Source organism: Elephas maximus, chromosome 14 (genome assembly GCF_024166365.1).
Source record: "Elephas maximus indicus isolate mEleMax1 chromosome 14, mEleMax1 primary haplotype, whole genome shotgun sequence".
NCBI lineage: Eukaryota > Metazoa > Chordata > Mammalia > Proboscidea > Elephantidae > Elephas > Elephas maximus.
The window spans coordinates 8,470,889-8,494,102 of record NC_064832.1 but is presented as its reverse complement, the minus strand read 5'-3'; the positions used below and the strand labels follow the sequence as shown (position 1 = coordinate 8,494,102).

The window sequence follows — 23,214 nt, the reverse complement described above, 5'->3', positions numbered from 1 at the left end:
TTGAGTTCCAAGTCCCATCCACAGTATCCCAGGGCCTGGGAATCCCTGGAGGTGCCAGAGGTGTGTACTCCCTGGGAGATGTGACCCCAAGTGTCAGAGGAAGCCCTATGGAGCAAGGAAGGGAGGGCAGGGCCTCTAGAATGGGCACTTCCATACAGGCTGCCCATGTGAATTTCTCAGAGTGACCGTGACAGATCCTGAGAGGGACAGTTTGAGGCAAAGGAAAGTAAGTTTTCTGAAGAGGGGTGAATTCCACAGTCTCCTGATAATGAAACAGAAATCCCGTCCTGCTCAGAGGTACTGAGTAGGAGGGATTGTGAATTCCCATCCTGCACAGAGGTTGGCTGGGAAGTTCAACTGTCTAAAGACAATGTGGCCAAAGTCTTCTTTATCTTTCAAAGATATATCTTTAACTTCCTGCAAATTCAATCCTGAAAAAAAGCCTAGAATATACAAGTGTGGGTTTTTCAGGAGAGCAACAAGGGGAGAAGGTGATAGTGGCATATCAGAGAAGGAGAACAATAGTCTAAGGGTCCCTGTGTTACTTAATGAATCACACACGGTGGGTGTCCAGCATTCTTCCTTACCTGTAGACATGCGAATTAAGTAGATGTTTTAGCAATAACTGAATTAATCCTCACAGAATTCTTTTTGGCCATTTCGAGGCATAGAGACCAGAAGAAGTCGTTAGTTACAAGAGCAAGCAATAATTCGCTGGTCTGAATTTTGTTCAATTTCTGTGTTTGCCCTTCATAGATGGATAAAAGTCTCTGAATCTGGCATTGAAGACAGTGTTTTCTCTATTGTTATGGATTGAATAGTGTCCCCCAAAATGTGTGTCAACCTGGCCAGGCCATGATTCCCAGTATTGTGTGGTTGTCCTGCATTTTGTGATCTGATGTGATTACTTATGTGTTGTAAATTCTAACCTCTGTGATGTTAATGAGGTGGGATTAGAGGCAGTTAGGTTAATGAGGGAGGACACAATCTACAGGATAAGGGTGAGTCTTGAGTCAGTCTCTTTTGAGATACAAAGAGAAAAGTGAGCAGAAATGAGAGGGACCTCATACCACCAAGGAAGAAGTGCATGGAGTGGAGAATGTCCTTTTGACCCAGCGTCCAGGTGCTGAGAATTTCCTAGGCCAGGGGAAGATGGATGACAAGGACTTTCCCCCAGAGCCACAAAGAGAGAAAGCTTTCTCCTAGAGCTGGTGCCCTGACTTCAAACTTCTTGCTTCTTAAACTGTGAGAGAATAAGTTTCTGTTTGTTAAAGGCATCCACTTGTGGAATCTCTGCTATAGCCACACTAGATAACGAAAAAACACATATATAAAATAGTCAAAAAAAAAAAAAAGTTTCAAATACACACACATACACGTATGATGTTATTAAACTTTAAAAGGTTTTACATTCTTATAACACATTTAACAACAGAGATTTGTATACAGAAGTTATAAGAGCCATCCCCACATAAGTATATTGTACCTGCTCCCCCAAAGTGTCCAGTGTCCAAAGATACATATGTACCCTTTTACACACTTCTTTTTGCCGGGACACATGTAAGTACATTTATTTGTTTGTTTTTATGGAAATTAGGTCACATTCTACCCATGTTTTTCTCTGAATCACTCTTCACTTGACAATTTTTCATGGTTCCTCTAAATCAGCAGACATGGAAGAAGCACTCTTTTTGGTTCTTCTTATTTTTAACTCCCACCACTCTTCTGTCAGTTTGTTGTACTGTGGTGGCTTGCATGTTGCTGTGATGTTGGAAGCTATGCCACCGGTATTTCAAATACCACCAGGTTCACCCATGGTAGACTGGTTTGAGTGGAGCTCTGGATTTAGACAGACTAGGAAAAAGGACCTAGTGATCTATTTCTAAAAACAACTGGCCAGTGAAATCTTACAAATAGTACTGGAACACTGTCTGATTGAATGACAGAGGATAACCCCTTAGGTTGGAAGGCACTCAAAATACGAGTGGGGAAGAGCTACGTCCTCAAAGTAGATCCCACTTTAATGACGTTTCCTGATGGGGCACAACTCATAATGAGAAGAAACTGATGCAAATATCCTTTAATAATCAGAATGTGGAATGAAGGAAGTATGAATCTAGGGAAATTGGAAGTCATCAAAAATGAAATGGAATGCATAAAGGTCAGTAATCCAAGGCATTAGTGAGCTGAAATAGCTTGGTTTTGGACATTTTAAACTAGACAATGATATGTTCTACTATGCCAGGATTGAGATACTGAAGAGAACGGCATCATATTCATCGATAAAAACATTTCAAGATCTTTTCTGAACTAGAACACTACGAACAATAGGATAATATTCACAGGCCTACCAGGAAGACCAGTTAATAAGACTATTATTCAAATTTACACACAAATTATGAATGTGAAAGATGAAGAAGTTGAAGGTTTTTACCAAGTTCCGCAGTTTGAAACTGATCAAACGTGATGCATTCATCAATCAAGATGTACTGATAATTATGTAATTAGAATGCGAAGTCGAAAACAAAGCAGACAAATCAGCAGTTGGAAAATAAGGTATTGATGATAGAAATGACAATGAAGCTTACATGATAGAATTTGGCAAGACCAATGACTTATTCATTGCACATACCTTTCGTCAGGAACATAAATGGTGACTATACTCGTGAACCATTCCAGGCAGAATAGATAGGAATCAAATTTGTGGAAGGTGATGATGGAGAAGGTCAATACCATGAGTCAGAATCAGGCCAGGGGCTGACTGCGGAACAGATGATCAGTTGCTCATATTCATGTTCAAGTAGAAGCTGAAGAAAATTAAAACAAGTCCATGAGTCAAAGTATGCCCTTGAGTATATCAAACCTGAATTTAGAGACCATCTCAAGAATAGATTTGATGCACTGCACACTAATGATCGAAGACCAGATTAGTTGTGGGATGATAGCAAGGACATCATATATGAAAAAAACAAAAAGTCATTAGAAAGACAGGAAAGAAAGCAAAGACCAAAGAGGATGTCACAAGAGACTCTGAATCTCGCTCTTGAATGTACAGTAGCTAAAGAGAATGGAAGGAAAAATAAAGTAAAAGAGCTCAACAGAATACCTGAAAGGGAAGCTGGAGAAGACAAAGTATGATAATAATAATGTGAACAGATCTGGAGTTAGAAAACCAAAAGGGAAGAAAACACCTGGCATTTCTCAAGCTGAAAGAACTGAAGGAAATATTCAAGCCTCTAGGTGCAATACTGAAGGAAGGATTCTATGGGCAAAATATCCAACAACACAGGAAACATCAAAAGAAGACGGAAGGAATACACAGACTCAATACACCAAAAAGAATTGGTCGACGTTCAACCATTTCAGGAGGTAGCATTGGATCAAGAGCTGATGGTACTGAAGGAAGAACTCCAAGCTGCACTGAAGGCATTGGCAAAAAACACGGCTCCAGGAACTGATGGAGTACCAAATGAGATGTTTCAACACAGGGACGCAGTGCTGGAGGAGCTCACTTGACTATTCCAATATATTTGGAAGACAGCTACCTGACCAAATGACTGAAAGAGATCTATATGTGTACCCATTTCAAAGAGAGGTGGTCCAACGCAATGCGGAAATTATCGAGCAATGTCATTAACATCCCACGCAAGAAAAATTTTGCTGAATATAATTTAAAAACAGTTGCAGCAGTACACAGACAGGCAACTACCAAAAATTCAAGCTGGATTCAGAGGAAGACATGGAATGTGGGATATCATTTCTGATGTCTGATGGATCTTGGCTGAAAGTAGAGAATATCAGTAAGATGTTTACCTATTTTTGTTTCCTATACAAGCACACTCAACTGTGTGGCTCATGACAAATTATGGATAGCTTAGCAAAAAATGGGAATTCCAGAACACTTAACTGTATTCATGCGGAATATCTACGTAGACCAAGAGGCAGTCATTTGAGTAGGGCAAGGGGATACTGTGTGGTTTAAAATGAGAAAGTTATGTGTCATGGTGGTATCCTTTCACCATACTTACTCAATCTGTATGCTGAGCAAACATTCTGAGAAGCTGGTCTCGAAGAACAAGAACATGGCATTAGTTTTGGAGAAAGATTCACTAACAACCTATGATATGCAGCTGATACGACCTTGCTTGCTGAAAGTAAAGAGGACTTGAAGCAGTTACTGATGAAGAGCAACCACTACAGCCTTCAGTATGGATTACACCTCAACATAAAGAAAACAAAAATTCTCACAACTGGACCCGTAAGCAACACCATGATAAACAGAGAAAATACTGAAGTCATCGAGCATTTCATTTAACTTGAATCCATAATCAATGCCCACAGAAGCAGCAGTCAAGAATTCAAACAATGTATTGCATTGGGCAAATCTGTTGCAAAAGACCTCCTTAAAGTGTTGAGAAAGAAAGATGTCACTTTGAGGACTAAGGTGTGCCTGAGCAAAGCCATGATATTTTCTATCACCTCACATGCTTGAGCAAGTTAGACAATGAATACGGAAAACCGAAGAACTGATTCATTTAAAATATGGTGTTGGCAAAGAATACTGAATATACCATGGACTGCCAGAAGAATAAACAAAACCATCTTGGAAAAAGTACACCAAGAATGCACCTTAGAAGCAAGGATGGCGAGACTTCGTCTCACGTGCCTTGGACATATTTTCAGGAGGGACCTGTCCCAGGAGAGGCTCATCATGCTTGGAAAAGCTGAGGGTCAGAAAAAAAGAGGAAGGCACTCAACAACATGAACTGACACAATGGCTGCAAGAATGGGCTCAAACATAGCAATGATTGTGAGGATGGTTCAGGATCAGGCGGTGTTTCATTCTGTTTTACACAGGATCGATGGCATCTAACAGCCACAACTAACATATGTATGCATATATATATGTATGTGTGTATGTGTGTGTGTGTGTATATATATACCCATTGCCATCGAGTCAGTTCCAACTCATAGTGACCCTACAGGACAAAGTAGAACTGCCCCACAGAGTTCCCAAGGAGCGCCTGGTGGATTCGAACTGCTAACCTTTTGGTTAGCAGCTATAGCTATTAACCATTATGCGACTCGGTTTTCCATATATGTATATATATTCTCTTCACTAGTTTTGCATCTCTAGAGATCCCAGGCTAAGACATTTGGTACCTACTGTGGTTCTAGAGGAACCAAATCTTAAGGATGAGTTTTCTGAATTGATTCTCAAGTCTGGCTAGTCTTAAAGGCACTGATGACTGTCTCCAGTAGTAAATAGGCTATTGCTAATCCATGGTGGGAGGTGACAATAGAAATACGCAAAATACTACTACCACTGGATCAAATATTTGTGAGAGACAAGGCTCTGCCTGATTACATATTTGATACTTTTCTATAATTTTGTCAGAATAAGAATAATAAGGAAGCTGCTTGGTTAGTCCTGCTTTTGCTAGTCACACTGGTGAATGAAAGAAATGGGCTCAAAGCTGAAGCACCACATACAAGATCTGAAAGCTGCCACTTGTGCCCAGAAAGAAAACCATATTTCTTATAGTAACAAGGCTAATGCTGCCAAAAATAAACTCAGATTCTTATCATAAGAGTGACTGAATTAAAGCGCCAGTTGAATATCCAGCCTCAAATGGTGTCTGAAGTTAGAGTGAGGGCACTGATTGGGAAGAAATGGGATCCTGAAACTCGGGATGAGGACATATGGGCAGACAGTCAGGAAGCGGGGGACAATGAACCTCCAATTTCTGTTGAATCGCTCTTCCTAACAGAACCAGACCTCTTACTCCCATCTGAAGAGATTCTCTAACTTTGCCTGCTAAGGCACCCTTCCCAGTAAAACAATTATCCCTTCCACCTCCATCTAATGAGATTACCCTCATCTGTGCCTGAAGTGTCTTGTTTGAGTTGTCTCCTGGGGTGGTGTCTGGGGCATTGCCTGGGGCATCACCTTAGGCAGATGTCTTATAAGACACGGCTGAACATCCCACTGCCACTGCCCATTTTTGCTTGTAGACCTATACCTAGACTTCAGTCCCAACAAGCCCCAAAAGGTGAACTATGAAGTGTGACCCAGGAGAAGGTATGCTAAACTCCAAAAGAACTGCTTGATTTTTCTAATACATACATACATACAGAAACCTGGTGAATATGTGTGGGAATGGCTATTATGGGTGTGGGATAATGGTGCAAGCAACATAAAGTCTGAGTTTATTGATATAGACCCAGGAAGCATAGATTCTTCATTCAGTGTTTCAGCTTGAGAGGTTAGAAAAGGATCTCATAGTTTATTTGGTTGGTTTACTGAAGCATGGATTAAGTGGTGGCCTACAATAAATCAAGTGGAAATGGCAGATCTGCCATTGTATACTGTAGGAGAAGGTAACCAAAGGCTGAGGGAAACTGGCAGGTTAGAATGGATTTATTAGGCTGGACCCACAGACCCACACACGGAGTGCCCAGAGGGCTCTCTTTGTACCATAGCGGTGAGGTACAAATTTGGGAAGCAAGCCCCAGCATTATTGAAGACTTCTGTGGTTGCTATTTTATGTAAGTAAGAGTCCACAGTGAGAACTGCCCTAACTGAATTAAGACACCTAACTACAATGCAGCTGACTGGACCCCATGGTGGTAGCAGCCAAGTGGTGGCACTCAATCAACAAAGACAAGGTGGGTGTGGTTACCATAACAGACAGTAGAGTCAAAGCAGTAATCAGAATAGTCTGCTCACATGGATTTATGGCATTGGCTACTTAGTCATAGTGGCCCTGGGAGTGAAAGAGCTAGGAAATGTACATCTCCTGGTACCTAGTGTCTTAGATATCTAGTGCTCCTGTAACAGAAATACCACAAACGGATGACTTTAACAAAGAAAATTGTTCCCTCACAGTCCAGGAGGCTCTATAAGTCCAAATTCAGGGTGCCAATTCCAGGGGAAGACTTTTTCTCTCTGTCACTCCTAGGGGAAGGTCTTTGTCACCAATCTTCCCCTGGACAAGAAGGTTCTCAGCACAGGGATCCTAGGTCCAAAGGATGCACTGCTCCTGACACTTCTTTCTTGGTGGTACTGAGGTCCCCCTGTCTCTCTGTTCTTTTCTCTTTTATATCTCAAAAGAGACTGACTTAAAACACAACTTAATCTTGTAGATTGAGCCCTGCCTCCTTAACATAACTGCTTCAAATCTTCGCTCATTAACATCATAGAGGTAGGATTTACAATACATTGGAAAATCACACCAGCTGACAAAATGGTGGATAATCGCACAATACTGGGAAGCATGGCCTAGTCAAGCTGATATATACATTTTGGGAAGACAGAGTTTAATCCGTAACACCTAGTATGCAGCTATCGACCTGTTAATGCCTTTTTCTCCATACCTGTTTGGAAGTATCACCAGAAACAGTGTGCCTTCTCTCTGACCTAAGTATATAAGGACCAAATAATATAGAGGAATCTCTGTTACATTTTCTCCATCTTACCGTTATTTGGCCTCATAGGCAGACCCAGTCACTTAATTGCACGGCAGAACGAAGAGATTAAAGCCCCAACATTCTTGCCAGTGGACCAGGAAGGTAGGCTGCTCAGACATCAGAGAGCCTCAGAGAGACAGAGACCAGGCGGCTCAAGAGAGGGATACCATAAAGTTGTTTTTCATACCCCCCTCCACTCCCATAGTTGTATATGCTTTGCTCTGACCCCAAGAAGTAGATCAATCCTTTGAGAACTGCATTATGGGTTAGAACACCAACAAGGTCCCAGACTGAGTGACACTCCCATAGATTACATCCAAATATCATCACAAAGTCTTCAAAATCTGAACTGACATCTGAGCCACAGCATCCAGAAGTTGCGAAAGAACCTGCAGCCTGAACATAACTGGGTCAAGTGATTCCTAAAACAAACAACATCGACATTTTCTGTAAGATTGAAGTAAGACATAGTCTTGGAATCATAGACAAAAACTTTAAAAAGCTACTTTAACCATGCTCAAAGAAGTAACAGGCACACCTTAGAAAAACAGAAAAAATACATAGAAACCATTCACAAATGAAAATTTTAGACAGGAAAAATAGAGATAAAAAATTCACTTGATCAGCGGAATGCTGTTGACAGACAAAAGGATCAATGAGATGAAAATAGTTCAATTGAAAATATCCAATCTGAAAACAGAGGACAAATATTGAAAAAAAAATGAACAGAGCCTCAAAAAAATCCAAAAATATCTAACATTTATTTACTGGAATTCCATAAGGTGTAGAGAAAATATGTGGTGTAGAAAAAAGTATCTGAAGAAATACTGGCTCAACACTTTCCCAATTTGTTGAAAGACATAAACTTACAGATTCAAGAAGCTATGCAAACTCCAACAAGTTAAACTCACATAATTTTACGCCCAAATGCCTCACTGTCAATTGTGGAATAACAAGGACCAAGAAAATATCTTCAAAGAAGCTAGAGAGAAAACAACTCATTTCACACAGGAGAAACAATTGGAATGACTCTGTATTCATCATCAGAAGCCACGGAGGCCAAAAGGCTGTGAAAACAACATTTTTTCAACACTGAAAGAAAAGAAACATTAACCCAGTGTTCTATAGGCTGTTATTTCCTTCAAGAATAAAGGAAAAATATTGACATTCTTAGGTGAAGGACGCTTAAGAGAATTCATCGCCACCAGACTTGTTCTAAATGAAACACTAAGGAAGTTCTTCAGGTGGTAGACTTGGAATTTCAGGAATTATGGAAAGCAACAAAGTGGAAAGTACCTTCTGAAGTTCGCCCTTCAGCCAAAGATTAGACAGGTCTATAAAACAAACAATAACACACGTGAAGAAAGTGTTTCTTAGTTCAATCATGTGTATGAGACCAAAAGTGCAAAACCTGCCCAAAAGCACAGAAAAGAGGGCAGGATGGAACAGGAATCATGGCGGATGGAACCGGGAACTGGAGCATAGAAGAGAATATTGACACATCATGAATATTGCCACCAATGTCACAAAACAATTGTGTATAAATGACTGAACAAGAAAGTAATTTGCTCTGTAAAGTTTCAAATAAAGCACAATAAAAAATTTTTAAAAAGTGGTAGGTATCTGGGTAAACATATTATGCCAACCCTGCTGTCACTGCACAACATGGCGCAGGACTCCCCTCTTTGGAAAGACTTTCTAGCCTATTGCAAACACTTTGGAATATACTCTTGGTGGCAAATTAGTATTAGAGAATGGGATTATTTTGAAAATATGAGATGTCTGTACTCATGTCTGGTGAATAAAATGGATAATAAAATTTTCAGAGCGAAATGAGATGTTCTAACAGAAAAATAGGCCTGAATTCCCACGTGGGCCATGAGCCTAATCTGAAGGCCTTTCCCAGAGAGGCATTTCAGGCACTTCTAGAGCAGCAGGAGCGCTGGGGAATGCATGTATCAACCTCCCCCAGGGCCTTCTCTGAGGAGTAAGTACCTGCTTTAGTACTAAGCTTAGGGGTTCATAAATAGTCATTCTGCATAAGGTCTTCAGGTTCAAGTCTGTAATCCAGCTGGGATTCTGTGTGTGCTGCATCTCTGCATCAAAAGAACATGCTTCTAGAAGCAGAATGCCAGGAGAGAGGCGGTTGGGCAGTTGGGGGTGGAGGGTGCTGCGCAGACAGGGGTGCCCAAGGGAGGCACAATATAGTCATTCTGCAGGAGGTCTAGTCATTCTGCATAAGAATTAGAATGCTTCTGTCAATGCATAATAGTTTACATGCAGGACATAAACAAAGTGACTGAAGGACAAAGTCAAATAGTAAACCAAGCCACTCCCTGTCAATCCTTACCTGAGAGGGTCTTCATGAAGACTTCCGGGGATGGAGAAGGACACAGTAAACGCTGATTTATTTTACCTCTTCCTTCCTCAAGAAACAGGAACTGGTGTTAAGATGTCAGGTGTCAAGCCCCAAACTCCTCTTCTGGTCTGTATTTAAGCTGTGTAATAAAACTGGGATCAGGCAATCAGCCGTGAGCAGACAGACCCAGAGTATTCCCAGTGCCCCACATCTTTGAGCTCCAGTGAGATCCTGTTCTTAGTCACTAGATTAGCAGAGGAGCTGAAAGACGAAATTCCGTGTTTTAAGGCAACTTGGGCTTCAAACAGTCACTTATTGCTAAAGTCGTATTTCTCTGTGTTAATTTATGATCCTTAACTCAAATCCGGAGTTTGGAGCTCATTTTGATAACTCCTCATTAGTCTGCATAGACTAGAGTCTGCTCACAGTCAGTGATGACAATGGAGGAAACAAAGTCCCTAGCCCAGAGGAGGGACTGCTCCCCATATTTGGGGAAATGCCCCTGGGAAGCATTGGCGAGGTGCACTTTGGCCTCTGTGGCTTTGCCTTCTGCTCCTGGAATTGCACCCTGGGGGCCTCCATATGCAGACCCAGAGTCCGTGGGTGACCACAACTCCCCCGTTCTGGGTCATCGTCCGGACACACGTTGCGATATGCTTCCTGCCCTCCTTTCCAGCATAAGCGCTGCGATCACAAGTGGCAGAACCAGTTCTCAGGTCCAGACCCTAGACCTTGCCCTCCTTGGCCTTAGGCTTCCCCTAGTCCTGGTGGAACCTGCAAGCCTGGCGGATGCGAGGTTAGCACCCGGCTGGGCGGGCTTGGGCCTGTCTCAAAAGGCTCATGGCGCATGCAGCTTCCTCCTCCTTGGAGCCTGTGGGCTTGCGGTGGGCAGCCCGGCATCTCCTGCCTCCCTCGGGCGCCCTCTCTGAGCAGCAGCTCCCCTCCCCCTCCCCCGCCAACCACCCAACAGTCCCACTGCCTGCTTTCTGCTTCTAGAAGCATGTTCTTTTGATGCACACATGCAGCACACACAGAAGCTCAGTTGGATTACAGACTTGAACCTGAAACGCACAACTTTAAAACTACTAGACTGGCGGGGGGCGGGGTATTGGCAGTGAAAAAAGGAAAAAGAAAATAAGAAAGAGAACAATTACAAAAAAAGTATTAGAAGACTGTATCCTCACATTATGGACTCAAGAAGATAAACAACTGCGTAGATAGCATACTGTTGTCTCTTTCTTTGCAAATAAGTCTTAAATGAGGGAATTTGGTACCGGGAAGAGTTGCAGAGCCTGACTTTGGGGAAATCTGGGATTGATGAATTGCCTTGCATGAGGCTACAAGCCCTGATAATCAATATTTGAAGATGAGATTCGAGCAACCTAGAACATGCATCAGAATTTTTTCTAAGTAAATTAGCACCAGAAGATGCCTTTAACCACTAAATAAAATGGGTCAGTAGTTCAAGATATCCCTACAAAGAAAACGGCAGACCTAGATCGTTTCCAGTCAGGTTCCAGCAAACATGCAAGAAACAGTCATTTTAATCTTGTACATAGTCAACAGAGATTAGAAAACCATGAGATACTCCCCTAACTTGATCCTTAAGGCTAGTTTAAAAATGATAACAAATTAGAGAAGGAAGGTAGAAGAAGAGTTAGAGGACAAGCACACTCAGTAACTGAGATGCAAAACCCTACGTAAGATGCCAGCAAAGGAAATTCAGCAAAGGATAAACCATGTAACATGCCATGATCAAGGCGGTTTATTGTAGGCATACAAATTTGAGTGAACGTTAAAGATTTAGTAATTTCATTCACCACATGCATAGGTGAAAGAAGAGAAGACATATGCTCACCTCAAGAGATGGGGGCAAAGCAGGTTGATAAAATCCAATCACACGGAGAGATAAGGACTAGGAGCAAATATGGAACAGAAAAGGAGTTCCCGAACATGGAAAACTACAACTAGCATGATAGTTCATGGTGACGTGTGGGACATTCTCTTTAAAATTAACAAAAAATAAAATAAGGGTGCTTCTATCATTACTTTTATTAAACATTGAACACTGGAAGTATAAGCTAGTACAAAAAGAGAAAAAGTATAAATGCTATTCATAAATTATAGGACTGTCTCCATTGAAAACTGTAGAAAATACTGGAATTAATAGTAATCATAAATAAAAAATAAATTGAAATTTCAATGCATCAGCATCAAGCTGACTCTGTCATAGCTCTTAGGTGAAAGCAAAGGACACTGATAGGGAAAGAGCAGGTTCAGGTGGTCTAGACCAAGGAGGGAAGAAAATTATTCTGCACTGGGCTGAATTTATAAGCACGGGTATGTGTGTTAGTTACCTAGTCCCTCCATAACAAAAAATAACACAACTGGATGGCTTTTAAAGGACAGAAATTTATTTTCTCACAGTTTAGCAGGTAGTCGTTTGAATTCAGGGCATGGCTGTAGTGGGAGGTCCTTCCTTGTCTACCTCAGCTTCTAGTAGATGCCAGCAATCATTTGTGTTCCTGGCCTTCTAGAAGCATCTGTCTTCTTTGTCTGTCTTCCTTTTCACCTGTTTGTGTCTGTGTGTATTCTGCTCCTTTTATAACTAAGAAGAGTTAGGCTTAGGACCCACCCTACATTGGTATGACCTCATTCACATAATAAAAGCAAGCCCCCTCTTTCCTAACAAGGTCAGATTTACAGGTACAGGTGTTAGGATTTCCACATACATTTTGGAGGGACACAATTCAATCCCTAACAGTCGACTTACCAGATATTCTGGATTGAGAGTACTCGCATGAACAGCTGAGAGTGGTTCCAATTCTTTGCTACATTCAGTGGCTGAAACTTGTCTCAATGGTCACCCAAAGGAATGCTGGAGCAATTTATTGTGCAGGATCTGGCCAACCACTCCTAATCACGTCCATTGTGTGGAAAAACACACAATCCCATCACTGAAGCCTTGAGAAATTCATGGATAAGAAAAGAATGGTGGTTGGAGCCAAGAATTGTTTCATAGCCTAGATAACATGGTGTAGGTGTTAGATATTCACATGGAGATGTCCGGTAATAAAACTTCACCCCACATGGGGATGTCAAGGATAATACCAACAGCTAATGTTCATTGAGTACCTACGCTGGTGCCAGGCACTCCTGTGCTTTTCCTTTCATGTTTGCTTTTCATGATGGCCATATGAGGAATGTATCATTATAGTGCATAAAGAGGTCAATACAGAGAGTTAGGCTCACATTTGAATATATGAGTCTGGACCCAGGAGGAGTTTGAATGGATGGAGGTATAAACCTCACGTCCTTAGCTACAAATAGACAGCAGTGAACTCACTGAGGCATCCTAGAGGGAGGGTGTCAATAGAGAGAGGAGCAGGCACCAAGCCCAAGGGTACTCTGGTATCTAGAAGCCTGCCAGGTGAACAGCAGCCAACAAGCCTCTCTGAAGTCCAGTGTGGTTCCTGGAGGGTTGTCTGTCCTTGCTCTCAGCTGCATTTCCCCAGTGCTCCTCCCACCTGCACTGGGTTGTCCCCTTCATGAGGACAGGGACAGTGTGTACCTTTCACCACTGTATCCGCATAACATAGACTATTTCTGGCCCATGGAATATACTGACTGAATGAAAAATAAACAAATGATAAGTACGTAAAATCCTTCGTAGTTGATACCTTGGGATACATTAAGGGGCTTCATGAGTAAGAGGGAGAAAAACTGATCAGGGCTGCTTCTGAGACCATCTCTTAGGCGTAAAGAGTGTTAAACAATAATTAAACAAAGAGATTTAATGGCAGAGATGTATGTTAAAAAGATGTAAGTATACGTTGAAGATTACTAGAAACATGCACATTTATTATTGCAACTATAGTTCAAATTGTTAAAAAACATATACTACATGCACACAGAATATTATAAAGTAATTTAATGCCCTCATGAAAAAAAAACAAAAAAAATTTATCATGAGAAAAGACTAATGATGAATGAAAATATCAGGATATAATATCCGTGTTAATATACATAACTGTGTGCTCTAATACACACATAAAACCAGTTGCCACTGAGTCAGTTCTGATTCATGATGACACCAGCGTGCCAGAGTAGAACTGTACTCCATAGGGGTTTCAGTGGCTGAGTTTTCGGAAGTAGGCTGCCAGACCTCTCTTTCATAGCAATTCTGGGTGGACCTGAACTCCAACTTTCTGTCAGCAGCTCAAGATATTAACCATTTGCATCAACCAGAGACTCTAACACACATACATGCCAATATAAGTAAGATAACAGACATATCGGAACGTTAATAACTTATTCTATGCATTACGTATGTTTTCTTGTTATTTATTGCATACTTTCCCATTGCTTCCAAGTTTTTGAGGAATAGAATGTACTTCTGGAAAAATTCATGAGAGATTTTTAAGTAATGAAATAATCAACAGAAACAGAATGAGTAAATCTGTGGCAAGGCAGCCCAGGAACCCAAGATTACAGTAACACGGGTATGAAAAGGAGAATTGTGGAGTCCTGAAGCTCAGTGGTCCCATGCATGCATCAGGAAAGAGGGAAGAGCAAATAAACAAGGAGAAAATACAGTGAGCCAGAGGAGTGGGAGCCCTCTGTTGTGGGCACAGTTTTCTCATGAAACTTTAGATGGACACAATGGGTGGGATTATCCACTTCCATCACACAAACATTTTTATTACCCTTGATTTTAACGGAACTATGTTATAAAAACAAATGATAAAATAAAGTATAATAAAAGAATAAATCTCATAGTGGACTACTATCATTTTCCCCAGCCACTGAGGAGGGCAGGAGACACACATGGGAAAGAAGATGGAGCAGTGTGAAGAATCATGCTTAGTGAGGAGGCGAGTGTTTCTGAGACAGGCCTTACCTGCTACCACCTAGGGAAGTAGGCAGCCGTGCAGGACCAACTGGAAGAAATGGCACATTATTTCTGAGACCTACTCCAGCTCATAACAAATTATGGATAACATGGGGAAGAATGAGATTTCCAGGACACTTAATTGTTCTCATGAGAAACCTGTACACAGAAAAAGAGGCAGTCATCTAAATAGAACAAGGAATACTGCATGATTTAAAGTCAAGAAAGGTGTGCATCTCCATTGTATCCTTTCACCATACCTATTCGACCTGTATGCTGAGCAAATAATCCGAGAAGGTGGACTGTCTGAAGAAGAATAAGCCGTCAGGATTGAAGGAAGACTCATTAATAACCTGAGATATGCAGATGATACAATCTCGCTTGTTGAAAGTGAAGAGGCCTTAAAGCATTTACTAAAGAAAATCAAAGACTACAGACTAACAGCCTAACAACAGGACCAATAAGCAACATCATGACAACGGAGAAAATGTTGACATCACTAAGGGCTTCATTTTACTTGGATCGACAATAAACACCCACGGAAGCAGCAGTCAAGAAATCAAACGACACATTGCATTGGGCAAATCTGCTGCCAGAGACCTCTTTAAAGTGTTCAAACGCACAGATGTCACCTTGAAAACTAATGTGCCCCTGACTCAAGCCATGGTGTTTTCAGTCACCTCATACGCACACGAAAGGTGGGCAATGAATAAGAAGACTAAAGAAAAACTGAAGGCATTGAATTAAGGGGTTGGCAAAGAATATTGAATATACCACGGACTGCCAAAAGAATGAACAAATCTGTCTTGAAAGAAGTACAGCCAGAATATTCCTTAGAAGCAAGAATGGCGAGGCTTCATCTCACATATTTTGGACATGTTGTCAGGAGAGATCGGTCCCTGGAGAAGAAAGTCATACTTGGTAACAAGTGGCCACAACAATCGGCTCAAACATAACAACGACTGTGAAGGCGACGATAGGTAGTTTAACATACATTTTGACCCATAAGAATTAAAATTTAAACAATTATTTCATGCCTTTTTGTAGCGGTTTCAGAATATACAATTAAAATAAATGTAAACAATTAATAGAAAAAAATCTCTGAAAATAAAATTTAATTTTTTTAAGTCACTGCTCCATAACCCAAATCTAAATGGCTTGATATAAAGCACTGGTCTTTGTGATTCACAAAAAGCAGGTGCCAATTCCTGAACAAGAACTGAAGTGACAGGAGAAACTCCCCATGCTGTTATAGCCGTGAGTATGGGCCCTAATCCAATAATCTGTCCTCATTAATTCCTTTTCATTTCATCTCTGTGAAAGAGGGGAGGGAGAAGGTGAGAGAGGGTTACATGTGCCTATTCTGTTCTTTAGCGTCTAGTTCACTGCCAGGAACAAGTATTCATAAGAGGCTACAAAACATTAAAGTACAAATTAGGAGGAAAACCTCGTAGTATATATATGTATTAGGTGGCACAAAGAGTTAAGTGCTCAGCTACTAACTGAAAGGTTGGCAGTTTAAATCCACTCAGTTGCCTTGGAAGAAAGGCCTGGCAATCTACCTCCAAATGGACACAGCTATTGAAAACCGTATGGAGGGCAGTCCTACTCTGAAAACTCACGGGGTCGTCAGGAGTGAAAATCTCCTCAACGGCAACTGGATTGGTAATCTATATATGGCATAAATGTTCGGAAAATTAGTTTCTGAACATATACACGGCATACAGAATACACTGCACATTAGTATTATGTGCCAAAACCCACTGTCATCAAGTCGATTCTAACTCATAGGGACCCCAAAGGACAGAGTAAAACTGCCCCATAGGGTTTTCACTGAAGCAGACTGCCACATCTGTCTCCTGCAGAGAGGCTGGTGGGTTCGAAACACTGACCTTTCAGTTAGCAGCCAAGTTCTTTAGCCACACAGCCACTAGGACTCACTGCTGTCATGTACAGTGATTACATAAGCAAATTCTGAAACAAACTGCCTGGGTTTAAGTCCTAACTCAATCTATCAGCTGGTTGATCTGGGCACGTTACTTTACCTCTCACTGCCTCAGTTTCCCATTTCTAAAATGGGTCTTATTCAAAAGGTTGTTACGCAGGTTAAATAAAACACACAAGGCACTTAGAAAAAGGCCTTACACACAGAATGAACACGATAAATGTTAGCTTTCATAATTATTAAGGGAATACAAACAGCTTAGTTGAAGAAACTTCCATTGAGAAAGAGTTGAGTTCCAAAATTCATGTGTAAAGTCATTTACATCAACTGTTAAAGTTGTATGTTTAGATTCAAGTGATTACTGAGGTATGTTATGATCTTGAACAGAGTTCAGGGGACTATACAGGCTGACTCTGCATGCCCTTCTCCTGCACATCCATTCCATCTCCCTTGGAGCCCAGACATCATGTTATCAGTTAAACCCCTCCCACACTGGTGGTGTACTGTTTAAGAGCTACAGCTGCTAACCAAAAGGTCATCAGGTCAAATCCACCAGGCGCTCCTTGGAAAGTCTATGGTACAGTTCTGCTCTGCCCTATTGGGCCGCTATGAGTTGGAATAGACTCAGTGGCAATGGGTTTTTAATGGGTATGAGTTAACTGTTCAGTGCTTAAAGACATACCAAAAGCAACCATGAACACAAAAGTATAGTAAAAAGTTCTTATTTCAGAATAGCAAAACCTTTTTGTAACACAGTGGTGAATTAGGGTGGACTGTGTATCAAGAGGAGGCCTGGTGGCATAGTGGTTAAGAGCTCAGCTGCTAACCAAAAGGTCAGCAGTTCGAATCCACCAACTAGTCCTTGGAAACTCTATGAGGTAGTTCTACTCTAAGCTATAGGGTCTCTATGAGTTAATATCAACTAGGGTCTCTATGGGTTGGAATCAACTTGATGGTGACAAGTTTGATTTGGTTTGGATTAAATTATGACCCTAAAAAACGTGTGTTTCAACTTGGTTAGGCCATGATTCCCACTATTGTGTAGTTCTCCTTCATTTTGTGATGGTAATTTTACTTTAAGAGGATTAGGGTGGGATTGTAACACCCCCCTCACTCAGGTCACCTTTCCCTGTGGTGTGACCTGCACCACCTTTTATCTGGCAAGAGGTAAAAGGAAAGGGAAGCAAGCTGAGAGTTAGGGGCCTCAGACTATCAAGAAAGCAGCACCAGGAGCAGAGCATGCCCTCTGGACCCAGGGTCCCTGCACCTGAGAAGCTCCTTGACCATGGGAAGGCTAAGGACAAGGACCTTCTTCCAGAGCCGAAAGAGAGAGAAAGCTTTCCCCTAGAGCTGATGCCTTGAATTTGGACTATTAGCCTACTTTAATGTGAGGTATTAAATTTCTCTTGGTTAAAGCCATCCACTCATGGTATTTCTGTTATGGCAGCACTAGATGATGAAGACAGTGGGTCAAGGTGGAAGGGGTGGATGAAGGACAAAAAAAGAAAAATGGACAACAGGAGAAATATAAGAATCCAGAGAACTGTGAAAATTTAATTCCTGAATATACTTTCTTTCTCCTCCCTATAACTGGAAGGACTTTTCTCATATACAGCATATATAAGTAAATCCTGGCAATATTTAAAACACTTAGATTTTTGTAAAACTCATTCTCTGAAAACTCATGGTGGCCCCATTAATTTCTGGCTTAAAAACAACTCAGAACTAAAAAGAAGCATAAATAAATAAATAAATAAAGGCACTGCTGTCATTTGAGGGTGATGTTCTTTTCCTGCTATCCACAACCCACACACTCGGGTTAATTTTCCAGGGTCAGTGTTCATAGACCATCCTCTTTCTCTTACCACCACCCCACCACCCTTAATTATTTAGAAAAGGCAGGGCCAGTCAGTGCTCCAAACATCAAGTTTTCTCTCCAAAATGCCAACTGGCACTTGGGGAGCAGGCTACATTCTCAGCTATCAGCACTTCCACTAGCCCCTGCACATAAGGAACATGTCTCCACTGAACTGTTCATTGTAATTAAGAAAAGAAAAAAGTAAAAAACTGTTTCTTAAAACCAAAAAAAAAAAAAAAAAAAAACCGAGGCATTTCCCTATTACCCACCCACCCCACTCTCCCACACCCAGTGCTTCCCCCACCACACACACACTCAAATGTTTCATACCAAGGGTGTGTCCCAAGCACGGGGTCTGGCTCCTCTCTTCTTTTACAGCCCTTGGAGGCCTCTGGAGAAACCATACCTTTGGTTGGCAACTCCCTGAACCCTGCCTATTCAAAAAAAATTCAAGCTGGCACTTATTCAAAAAGGCAGGTGAGTCTTCAAGTCAGGTTTTTAAAAGGAGTTTAAGAGGAGCCAGGTGATATGCCTACTCACCCTCAAGTTTCTCAAAGGTAATAATTTCTTGAGATGTTTACAATGTCTCAACTATGGGTTAATTAAATCCCTTAGGATGGTGGGCATAGGAAAATCCTCCATCTCAATGCCCCCCATTTCGAAAAAAAAGAGGGGGAATCTCCAAAATTATAAATTTGAATTTCTACATACTTAATTGAACCAAGGAGTGAGTTCCTCACCTGTGTTATTCTTGGTCTGAGCCCTGGTGGTGCAGTGGTTAAGAGCTCAGCTGCTAACCAAAAGGTCTGCTGTTTGAATCCACCAGCTGCTCCTTAGAAACCATATGGGGTAGTTCTACTCCGTCCTATAGGGTTGCTAAGAGTCAGAATTCACTGGATGGCAATTGGTTCGTTTGTTTTTCAATCTTTGGCTGAAAGGTAGACTTTGTTATCAATTTATTTAATCAACTGGTAATTTGCTGGATATTTCTCATACACGAACTTATGATGTCTTCAAATCCAGCCAGTCAGGTTTAGGAAGAGAGAAACTTCTCTACCTTAGCCTCCCTGCCACTCCCACACCTTTTTCATTGATTTCCATGCCCTGTTTAAGTAACATCATTCATCACTTCTCACTGTCTAGGTTATCTGAGCCAATTCACGGCAGTCAATTCCACCTGAGCCCTAGGATACCCTCATTTACATACTCTGCCCTGTTGTTCCTTCACCAATGGCTGACTTCACATCTCCCCTTGAATGTCTACTAGGCATCTCAAGCTTAATGTGGTTCAAATAAAATTCTTGGTTCAAGTGTCTTATTTACCTCCCAGTCTTCCTTATCTCAGCAAATGTTCTCACTATCCTCTGGGTTGTTCAGGACAAAAACCTAGGAATCATCCTTGATTCCTCCCTTTTATTCAAATCTTGCATCCAATCCATTGATACATATTCTGGACTCTTGGCTCTACCTTAACATAAATCCTGACTCTATCCACTTCTCACTACCTCCACCTTACAGCCACCATCATCTCTTGGTTAAAACTGGACTCCATGCCACCGATCTTCCCTCTTACAGTCTGCATAACAGCATCATCTCAGTGGCTTCTCATGGTGATTAGGAAAAATTCCCAAATCCTTCCCATGGTCTTTCATGATGCGGGGCTTGCCCACCATCCTAACCTCATTTCCTAACAGTCTTCCCTCGGTTCACTCCACACTAACTAGCCATGACTTATTTCCTGAGCTTCCTCAAACGTGCCAAAACACTTGGTTATTTAAGGGCCTCAGAAACAACTCTTGCCTTTATTGGCAATATCCTCCCTCCAGAACTTCATACAGCTATTCTCTCCTTGGATATAGGTCAGTTATCTCCTCAAATATCCTGCTCTCATAAGCCTTTACTGACTATTAATCTAAAATAGCTCACCCCACTCATTCCCTCACATGCAACTCTGTCTTATTTTCAAAATATTTAGCTCTCCTTGACATTTTTTGTTAATTATTACCTGTAAATGTATTTTTTGTGGTGGAGAATGTATGCAGCAAAACATACACCAACTCAACAGTTTCTACCTGTACAATTTAATGACATCGGTTACATTCAAGTGTGCAACCATTCTTACCCTCCTTTTCTGAGTAGTTCCTCTGTCATTAACATAAACCCACTGCTCCTTAAGGTTCCTATCTAATCTTTTCAGTAGCTGTTGTCAATCTGATGCCATGTAGACAGTTCTTAAAGAGCATATGCTCAAGGTAGACCACTTTTATTAGTGAAGTAAGCTAATGTTCTGGAGCCCTCGTGGCACAGTGGTTAAGTGATACGGTAGCCAAGCAAAAGAAGAGCAGTTTGAATCCACCACCTGCACCTTGGAAACCCTGTGGGGCAGTGCTATTCTGTCCTACAGGGTCTCTGAGTCGGAATCAATTCAACAGCAAGAGTTTGTTTTTTTCTTTTTTATACTTCGGTTTTAAGACGATTCAAGGGAATGCTTTTAGTGTAATGTTTAAAGATTATCTCATGGCAATAGTTTCAGGGGTTCGTTCACCCTCAATGGCACCAAAAAGTCTAGGGTTCATGAGAATTTGAAATTCTGTTCTGCATTTTCCCCCTTTTGATCAGGGCTTTGCTATGGACTCTTTGATCAAAATGTTCAGCGACAGTAGCCGGGGACCTTCTGGTTCTTCTGGTCTCACAGCATGCTAGATGTTCTTTTAAAAAACATGAGTGGATGCTGAAACTTATCAAATACTTATTTTATTATTACACCTATCAATATTTTTTTATTAATATAATCACATTTATTTTTCCTGTACATATGGCAAATTATACTGATTCATTTTTGACTGTTAAACTAACCTTGAATTCTTGGGATAGACCCAACTTGGTCATAATATAATCTTCTCTATAGTATTGCTGGATTTGTTTTGCCTATTTATTTTTATATTTTGCACCCATGTTCATCAGTGACATTGGCCTGTAGTTTTCCCATCTTGTGCTGCTCTTGTCAGGTTTTGGTATCAATATTCATTCTACAAGCTTTATAAAATGAGTTTGGGTATATATTTCATTTTATATTGAAGAATTTGTCAAATATTTCTTGAATATTTGGCAGAATTTGCAGGAAAAGCCATCTGACATGAAGTTTTCTTTCTGAGAATAGTTTGAGCTCTAATTCAATTCTATTAGCAGTTGTGGAATTACTTTTGCTTCCTGTTTCTTCTTGAATCATTGTTATTAACTTACATGGTAGGATACGTTTGCCTACTTTACCTAAATTTGCAAATTTATTGGTTTATACGGTTCATAACATTCTCACATTATCTTTATGTTCTGCAAGATCTGTAGTCATTTTCTTTCTAATTCCTGATATTCGTTATTTATACCTTCATTCTTTTTCACTTCATCAATCTTGCCTAAAGTTTGTAAATTTTACTAGCATTTTCTAAGAAACAACTTTAGTCTTCGTTGATCGTCTGTTGCATGTATTCAATCATTAATAAACAAAAATTCCTATGAATGTTTGTTTCTGTTTTTTTCCCAACATTTTGAATGGATGTTTAACTCACTTATTTTTCAAGATTCGTTCTTTCCAATTATATTTTTAAGGCTATAAGTTTCCTATATTATATTGTCTGTACTCCACAAATTTTTATATGCACTATGTTCATAATTGTTCACTTCAAACTGTATTCTAATTTTCATTATGATGTCTTTTTTGACTCATAGTATTTTAAAATATCCAAGCACATGGAGATTTTGTATTTTCTTTTTCTAAGATGGTTTTCTTTTTAATTATGGTGTACTTATACAAAAATATCCTCTATATTATTGCAGACTCTTGAAATTTGTTGAGACTTGCTTTATAACAAAATATATAGTCAATTTTTATATACACTATGTATATGCATGAGATGAATGTATATTCTTTAGTAGTTAGATCATGCACACACATACACATTTATCAATTTGGTATTATTTTTATACATGTTAAATCTTCTGTATCCTTGATAATTTATGGACTTCTATGTTTCTGAGGGGTGTGTTAAAAATCTATTATGATGCATGATGTCAAAAGGAGCCCCAGTAATGCAGTGGTTAAGCACTCAGCTCTTAAAACTTTTGATCCACCAACTACTCCACAGGAGAAAGATATGACTGTTTCCTTCCATAAAGACTACAGCCTTAGAAACCCTTTGGAGAAGTTCTACTCCATCCTATAGTCACTATGAGTCAGAAGTGACTCAACAGCACACAAGAAAAAATGTATGATGTGATGGAAACTGAGGAGTACGGAGCTCAAAGAATTGGTCCTAACTCCAGGGTCAAAGGATGAAGGACAGAGAAAACAGCAGAGACATCCAAAAGCTTGGAAAAAAGCAGGCTGAGAGGAAGACGGTTGGTGGTTTATGGGCTTTGAAAGGCTACCACATATACTGAGGAATCTGAAGTGCAATGTTCTTGCCTAAGGATGAAGACATGCTCATAAAGATCCTGACAAAGCTTTAGGCTTGCATCTCTGGCTGATCTTTGGCCTCCATGGGGGAAGGAAGTGAAGGCTAAGGCAGAGTTTTAGGCTCTCTTGCTTAGCATTGAAAGAACGCCCCAGTTCAGAGCCAATCTGCAAAGACTGGGATAATGTTACTTTTTCTTTTTGGCTACAAGCTTTTAAAGAAATCACTGTCAGGTGGTGA

General features: G+C 40.6%; 1 long non-coding RNA gene across 2 annotated transcripts in view; it reads right to left on the bottom strand.

Annotated features, from left to right (window-relative positions):
- LOC126058126 (uncharacterized) overlaps positions 1 to 23,214 on the bottom strand; it is a 48,702-nt gene that overhangs the window by 6,045 nt on the left and 19,443 nt on the right. The window contains exons 2-6 of one of the 2 annotated variants that reach the window (XR_007513097.1): positions 14,730 to 14,879; positions 12,603 to 12,793; positions 9,821 to 9,968; positions 2,633 to 2,807; positions 1,285 to 1,307 (exon numbers count right to left, since the gene is read on the bottom strand). This is a non-coding gene — a long non-coding RNA (uncharacterized LOC126058126). Of the gene's footprint in view, positions 1 to 1,284; positions 1,308 to 2,632; positions 2,808 to 9,820; positions 9,969 to 12,602; positions 12,794 to 14,729; positions 14,880 to 23,214 lie in introns of those variants that run through there. The other variant, XR_007513096.1, reaches the window with a different exon arrangement.